The following is an 8,195-nucleotide window of genomic DNA, read 5'->3' on the forward strand; positions in this document are numbered from 1 at the left end:
TCCCCGGCATTATCGCGACCATGGCAGCTACGTGCGCCTCGAGGAACTCTCGGTTGTGGTTTAACGGCCGTGGTCGTGCTGGTGCTTCTTGTACGTCATCGCGTCGGTGTGGCAACGTACACAAGGAGAGTCGCAGAAATCTCCACGCCAATAACTTTTTATCACGAGCGACTCCTGTGCAAGAAATATGAATTGTTAATAGAAGGTAAAAGCAATTTTATGTACTCTACATAAAGGCGTGTCGATATATTCTAAGGAATGGTTCTCTCCGCTATACGTCGCCGGCGCTATGTAAATCACGTCGGAGAGAACCACCCCTGCCACTACCACCCGCATACATTAGTTTTTATCTGTTTTACTTTTTTATTTGAAGATAATTTTCATAAAATGCTTCTTACTCGCTCGAGCTCCTCCTTTGCCGCCCTCTCGAATTTGCTTTCCTTTAGCAGGGCTCTCTCCGTGAAATCTAATTCTACCTGATAATTCCGTCACTTTTGCCGAGCTTCCGATTTTTCCCTTCTTCTCTTACTTCTTCTCATATTTAAATTTTTCTAAGTGGTCATCTCAAAACCAAACAGAGACTTTGTTCTCATTTCTGAAAAGACGAAGTATATTGTTATTTTAAAATCATTAAATTATAAACTTACTTTTTCTAGATAATAATAAATTTTTTATGTACAAACATGAATCAATTAAGACCTTCAAATATAAAATATTAATCTATAATTTTTATAAATATTATGTAAATATTAAATGCAGTTAAAATTCATAATCAAGAATTTGTTACAAGACGAGTTATTAATAACTAAATTATATTTTAATTAGACGTGGATTAGACGTTAGGTTAGATAATCTAAAACTATAACTATAACACATCAGATGTAACGTTTCAATTTCTAATAGTTGCAAAACCACATACCCAAAAGTTAGTAGGTTTGCGTAGTAACTCTGTGAAACTACTCTGTATAATATATTCGTACGTAACACGGGTCGTACGAGATTGAACGCTAGTACAAAGTTCGAAAATTAACTTCTACTAATTGAGTTTAAACTGCAATAATCGATCTACTGAATCAATGAAAGCCACTTTACTTTTTATTTAATAAAATCAAGAAAAAATATTAGTATTCTTATCGAGATTATATAAACGAACAACTATTTCTTCTGATTCTTTATCTTACATTTCTCATCAACGTTGTTACAACTCTAACGAATAAAAAAATCAGATTAAATTTTTGTTATAGAATTTTTGACGCCGGATTTATTTGAAGAACTTTATTCATTTCTGTCATCGATATCAGATCTTTTCACAGAATATCTCGTGCATATTTTCTTACTTGTTCTCTCATTCGGATCTATTTACGTCGCATCCGATCGTTCAGGGTGACGCATAGGGGGGACAATCGTGGCCACGGAAGCCCACCTCCTCGAGGTCGTGCGGTATATTGCGAGGCCAATGAAAAATTTAATAGAACCTGCCGGATGATCGATGTAAGATAGTCGGTGGAGAATAGCGAAGATTATAAGGGGGGTTGGGCCGCTGCCGCGGCGAACAACCGCTATTTCGAGATGAGTGATCGACCCCCGGAGACATGGAGTCTGATCTCGTCGTCGCACCACCCCATATACCGGAGACTCGTCACTCGCCTTATCTCTCGACGGGCCTGTCGCCCGATATAACGGAACGTCGAGTCCTTACGTTAAGCCGTTATAGGATGACGTGCTTGAAGAGTGACCGCGTCGGCATCGTAGTCCGTGCCGTGTGATTACATGACTTTGGCGTGGTGTCGATTGCATGATTACATTGCTATATGTTACATAGGCTATATCGCAGAAACCACGTCTTTAACTTAATTTAATTACAAATTATTTAATCAAATTGGAATCCATTTTTAGATCATGTTTTAGAATAAGATCAAGTCGCGCGATACGCGCGCAGTTTAATCGGTTCCTCGATTTATTAAAATCATAATTTTACGATTACGATCGATCTCACTTTTCTTTTATGGAATAGAAAGTTCAAAGTAATAATAATAAATCAATTAATAGATTCTGAAAATGAAGATAAATTTTATTTTTTAAACAATCAGTCTTTTAATCATTTTTTATGGAATAATCAATTTAAATTGTAAGTAAATTGTTTTGTTATTTGCAGAAATAATTGTTTATGATGCAGAAAACAAATATTTTTCTAAATATTAATTATTCTAGGTATTATTGATACATATTTCAATTTTAGTCCAATATGATTTTAATATCGCAACTCGTATTGGTGAATGATATTTTTTTTTATTTTATTAAAGTGAGACAGATCTGTGTAAAGGTGATAACAGATATAATATGAATGTATAAATATTGAGTTTAAGAACATAAGAAAGAATATATATCATTTTATAGAAATTTTTCTCTAAATCGTAAATTTTTGCTTTAATTTATGAGAGAGAAAGAGAGAGAGAGAGAGAGAGAGAGAGAGAGAGATTTTAATTATTAAAATATCTAATGTCAAATATTTAAAAAATTGGAAAGTAAATATATTTTCAAGATTTTTCTAAAAAGATGTAAAAGTAGTTTTCAAAATCAAAAAGTGGAAATTCTAAAATATTTTAAAAATACCTTTTTCCTCTTTCTTTCTTGCTTTTTTTCTTGAAGAAAAAGTCAATTTTATTTTTGTTAAGAAAAAAAATTGCTCATCGTGAAGTTAAGTATCTTGTATATGTAGAATACACGTTAATACCGACACGTTATCTTCTTGCTCGGAGGGAGTTTGACAAGTCGAAGGTTTTCAACTCGTTCATCTGCGCGATGATTACGTACGCATGGTAGCGCGCGCGTGTGTACGTGCACAGGCGAATTCGTTCGAGGGGTTCCACCGTTGAAGAATCGCGCGCTGTCGTTGGTGAATTCACCTCTCGCACCAAAGGGAATAGCGTCGAGAACTACGAGAAACGCCGGTATTTCAGTGAAAATGCTGCGCGACGCGGTGTGTCTTTCGCGCGCGAGGACACCCTTCGCGTTCGCTCTCTGTGTACGATCCTCAAAAGAATCACTGGCGTGTGCGGCTCTCCGGCTCGGTCCCGAAGTTAACTTTATTAAACCGCGCGACCGCGCGTAAGCCAGAATTATGAAATAATCACCGGCGTTGTCATTATCGTCGCGGTGTTTCGCCGTTTAAGAGGACCCGTGAAATTATTTATGCATCGTCGCATTTTACGTGCGCATTTTCCTACATAGGAAAATGCATTTGAACGATTGCACGAGTGCGAGCTCGCGAAAACTCGCTCGGAGAGTTCACGATGTTCACGCGATATTTCTGCAAAGGTTGTAAATCGTTTTTGATTAGAAAAATGTATTTCAGTTTCTCCTTGAAGATCTTTCATAAGAAAAAAGTGTTTTATAAAAGAATCAGTAAAATATTGATAGTTGTTACTAAATTATTCTCATGAACATTTTTTATTTTTAAAATAATAAATGGATAATTATAATTAATGTTTCTAATTGTTTCATGAAAAAGTATTAATAAATCTTTATATTATTACATAATGTATACAATATATATGATTATTAAATAGTTTCTTTGATAAAAGAAAAACGATGATCAATAAAAGTTTACCGGGATAATTTATATTATGTATTTACAAGAATCTGTTATTATAATTTTTCATTAATAGTAGATGAGTTTTTCACTTGAAAGCTTTTCTCGCGGTAAATACATTAGCGGTAAACCTTTGAGTTGATTCCACGAGTTAAATACATCGTCTCATTTAATCAATTTCTTTACATTCACGAGCATCTCGTGTATTCGAGAAGGAAAAGGAGAAAATGGAAGTCAAAAGGATTCAAACGTACGTTACGCGTAACTGATAGTTCCGTTCTAAACGGTGCTTGTGGAACCACGGTCGTTAATCTCGTTTCCCGAAGAGTAGCAAAAGAGAAAGAGAAAGAGAGAGAGAGAGAGATAGGTAAAAAGAGGGAGTTTCAGATTCGAGTTAGGGGTAGACCACACAAGAATCGCGGTAGCTTAGGTATCAGAATGTTCGCGGTTGGTCACCCTCGAGACTGGAATCAGAGACCGGGAGAGCGATCTGGAGCAAGCGGGGGTGGCAAAAGTGTCTGCAAGTGTGTGCGTATGTATATATGACGCAATCGTATGTGAGAGGACAAGCAAGACGCCGTTACGCCGATGAGAGAAAGCGAGAGAAAGAATAACGTCGAGGGAAGGAGTAAAGCCTAGTAGGGGTGGAAAAGAGAGAAAGAGAGAGAGAATATGGGAAAGACGAGAGCGAAAGAGGATGAGAGGGCCGAGGGAGCGAATGTGGCGCGAGATTTACCCTAAAGCCCCGGACAACCGCAACCCCCGAGCGATTTCGATTATCGATAGCACTCGTTTTAAAACACCCAGTGTCGATTTGCCGCTCATCCCGCTGGTACGTTGGGTGGTTGGTGGTCGCCCACCCCCGCGCGCGCGTTCCGGACCCTCCTGTGTGCTGGTGCGGTTCTTTTTATTCCCTGCTCGTTGACGGACGCGACGATTGTCACGTTGGGAATTTGTGGTCCCTGCAGATGCCATTCGAGATTCGTTCGATTGGATGGGCAACTGTAGACACCTGCCATGCTTCTTTCGCGACGTTCACCTCGGCGTGCAGCCGCTTGATTATTCGGTCGATAATATTCTACATCCCTGAAATAAATCGCTCTAGCGAAATTACGCGATTTCTAAAAATTTCACTTCGCAAATTATGGATAGGAAAAAACTTTTTTATTAGATCAATAGATTGTAGAAATATACTTATTTTACTTACCATTTACGTATTAAAAAGTTATACTTTTTAGATTTCAAAAAAATATTTTATCTATACATATTCTTAATTATATTAAATGAAGGCAATGAACATGAGAATTATTCGATGAGTACATAAATATTAACGAGAATTCTATTTATTAATATTACTTTTTATTTATTTATTAATTATTTTATTAATGTATTAATTTTCCATTTGTTTGATAGTATAGATATTAATCTTTTACCATCGGACTTAAATGTTTAAATTGAATTTAATAAAACTGCGTTTGACATAGCGGTAGAAATTTGATGGAGATGAATTCGGAAACAGCAGCTCATTAGCAGAAATTTGGAACCACCGTTTCTCATCGTATCGTTTCTCATGCGTGAATTCTTTGCATGAGTCTTACATATGTTAGTCGAATTTCGACCCCTTCATGTTGGATGAATGCTAGTCCACCCTCTGACAATCTGGTAAAGTCAGGTAATCGGCATAATCACGCATCGTGATTTTTGGCCATCTGTTGAACGAGTTACATTGTGATCTTACACCTGCTCGTCGCCCATTTCAAAAATGTTGGCTCGATCTATTGTCGATGTTTCCGGAAATATCGGGCAAAGAGTTATCCTTGATCGCTCTTTTGTTTCCCAATCCATTCACTCCGATGTCGATCGCGTGGGAACGCTAATGAAGAAGTTAACGAAATGCGTCACGTTCAAAATTAGGGAGACCATTTTTCCCGCGTTGTGGTTTCGCAATACACATATGGTTGCCTTACATAGATTAATGTGTTTGAACTCCTAGTGTAGTAGATATTATATATCGGTACGTAAAATAAAAGATTGAAAAGTTATCATTTCATCTCATATGCCATGAATTGAAGCATTCTGGATAAACATAATGAGCAAAGTAGAAACTGATTTACGGAAATGAATTCAAAATTCACATAAGGTAAATTAAAAATTAAATCCTTGTTTGCAAATTATATAATTTTATGTATTTATTTCTGTGAAAATTATTATTAAAAATATTAATTTCTTTATTTACATTTTATCGACATAAGAAACAAAATGCTTTTAGCGACATTAATTCTAACGTACGAAAATAAATTAATATCTATTATAATCTTGTGTACTATATTACAAAAATTAAAGAATTATTATCCTCTTATTATATATAATAAGTATTCGTGAAAATATTATTGTGCAATTTTAAATTATTATGCATCATATATTTGTCAAAAAGGCTGTATAATGTTTGATCGGGATGAAAGTAACAAGTTCTAATCCCTCTTGCACGCCAACTTTGAACGTTATTTGTCGAGATATTTTTTTATTTCCTCCCCATGGTGAAACTTCTTTCTATGATCGTGATGACAAACGACAACGGGGACGTACGAAAGTCCGCAGGAGATTGGGAAACGCGGGGGCAACTTTCGTCCATCGTAAGTTGAAATTTCAGCGACCGGAAATTCCGCGGCATTATTCGTTTCTGAGATCTCGGTGTTACTCCGGCATTGTGTGTCGCGGGAGGAAATGATGCAGGTTAAATGTACCGAGCGGCAGATAATAAACAACAATAATACACACTCGAGATAAATAACGCGCGACAGATATCGCGCGCAGAAAACATAAAATATTTGTCCCCGGGAGTCGCGCCAGGTCATCCGTCATTTCTAGCTCTGGTGAAATCGATAAAGCCGCTAAAGAATATTTATCGCACTGAGAACGCTGTAAAGCTTTCTCCCCTTAGCTTCTAGTTTGATACAAAAATATTTGGATTCGCGATCTGTCCATTGTGTAGAGTTTGGATCATCGATTGTATCACAGTAATCTTTTTCTAATTATTTGTTAAATTATATCTTTTTACATATGTACAATTTTAATATTTTTACAATAGCCATCGTGATTAATATATGATTATAATATAAATGTCGATGCGAAAATAAGTCTTACTATAATGTTAATAATGACATACATAAGAATGAGGTGCATTATTTTATCATTATGCTCGTTGACATCTTATATGAACACGAGACGCATAAAACATTAACAGAAACAAGACTAAGATTGATTTCGCTCTTTAAAGACAATATCAAGATGTTTCTTCATTTGCAATTTCATTTGCAATTATTGCGTTTTGCAGTAGCATGTCATTTTTTTGCGTAATTTGTTTTTCTTGCTTAACTAATGCATAATACTCCGATATATTCTTATCAGGTTAATGCTATGCGACATACAAGAATAATCCGTGAAAGCAACGAACGATCAAATAAACTGTCACTTTGCTATTTACTGTCGGTTGTAAAAGTCGCTAAAAGTCTTTTAAAACTTTTTTCTGGTGATATATAGCGTATGCGCTTTCGCGACTTCTTTATGTAATAGGTAAAGTAAGATGAACAGTTAGTTAGCCAAGGAAAAGTATAGATAACTCTTGGAAGAAATCAAACGTCGTGAAAAATAGCATATAACAGTATAATTACATGAATATTAATGTTCTCTCGATTGAAAATGCTGGAATATGATCTCTCGATTCTATCATACGAGTATGTCGTGACCGAATAAACTCTCTCGATGCCGCAACACGCAGTTTCATCAATAGGTACTTATCAAATAGTCATTGATAACGATGCATCTTATCGTGATTGATGTGCATAATTGACTGCGTGTATTTAACGTAACTTTAAAATTTGCCTTCAAAGAGAAAATTACGATAATATTAATAAACATGTATACTATTAGGCTATTTTTTTCAATATAACTATTAGGCTATTTTTAATCAATATAGCTTCTTTTTACAAAGAAAAATGAGTGAAAAATTATTACGACAAGGATGATTGATTTAGATATGCTAGAAACATGTGAATTATTTTCGCTTTTTTTTTTATAACAAAGTTTTATAAAAAAAAACTCCCAGTTTTTAATTTTTATTAGCTGTATTAATTTCTTCAATTTTTTTACAATGAACAGCCATGTTTGCGTTTAAAACGACAGATTCAATAGGCGCGAGCGAAAAAACAGGATGACAGGGAAGACGTTCATCCGACGCCGAACGACGTGTGCGTGTGCGCGCGATTGTGGATGTGCGTGAATGTAGGGGTTCAATTTGTCGCGGTGTAAGCAAATAACGTTCTCCGGAGTTTGCTCGGAGTAGAGCCAGCGACGCGACGTCCTTTAATTTAAAGTCCTTCTTCGATATCGGGCGACGTGAGCTACCTACCTACCCCGACTTCAGTTACCGCCGCTGTCGGTATCACCGTCGGAGCGTGCTTCATTTTCAACCACCTCGTCGTACTTGCGCGCAGCCTGCGCAAACAGAAGGGGTGGCCTCGTGCAAACAGTTATTGTTTGGCACAGGCGCTTATGCACACCAGTATCGACGCAGAGATCTCAATTAGTACGGCACTCACTTAAC

This window comes from Pogonomyrmex barbatus, unplaced genomic scaffold (genome assembly GCF_055798465.1).
Source record: "Pogonomyrmex barbatus isolate J1 unplaced genomic scaffold, ASM5579846v1 scaffold7, whole genome shotgun sequence".
Taxonomy (NCBI): domain Eukaryota; kingdom Metazoa; phylum Arthropoda; class Insecta; order Hymenoptera; family Formicidae; genus Pogonomyrmex; species Pogonomyrmex barbatus.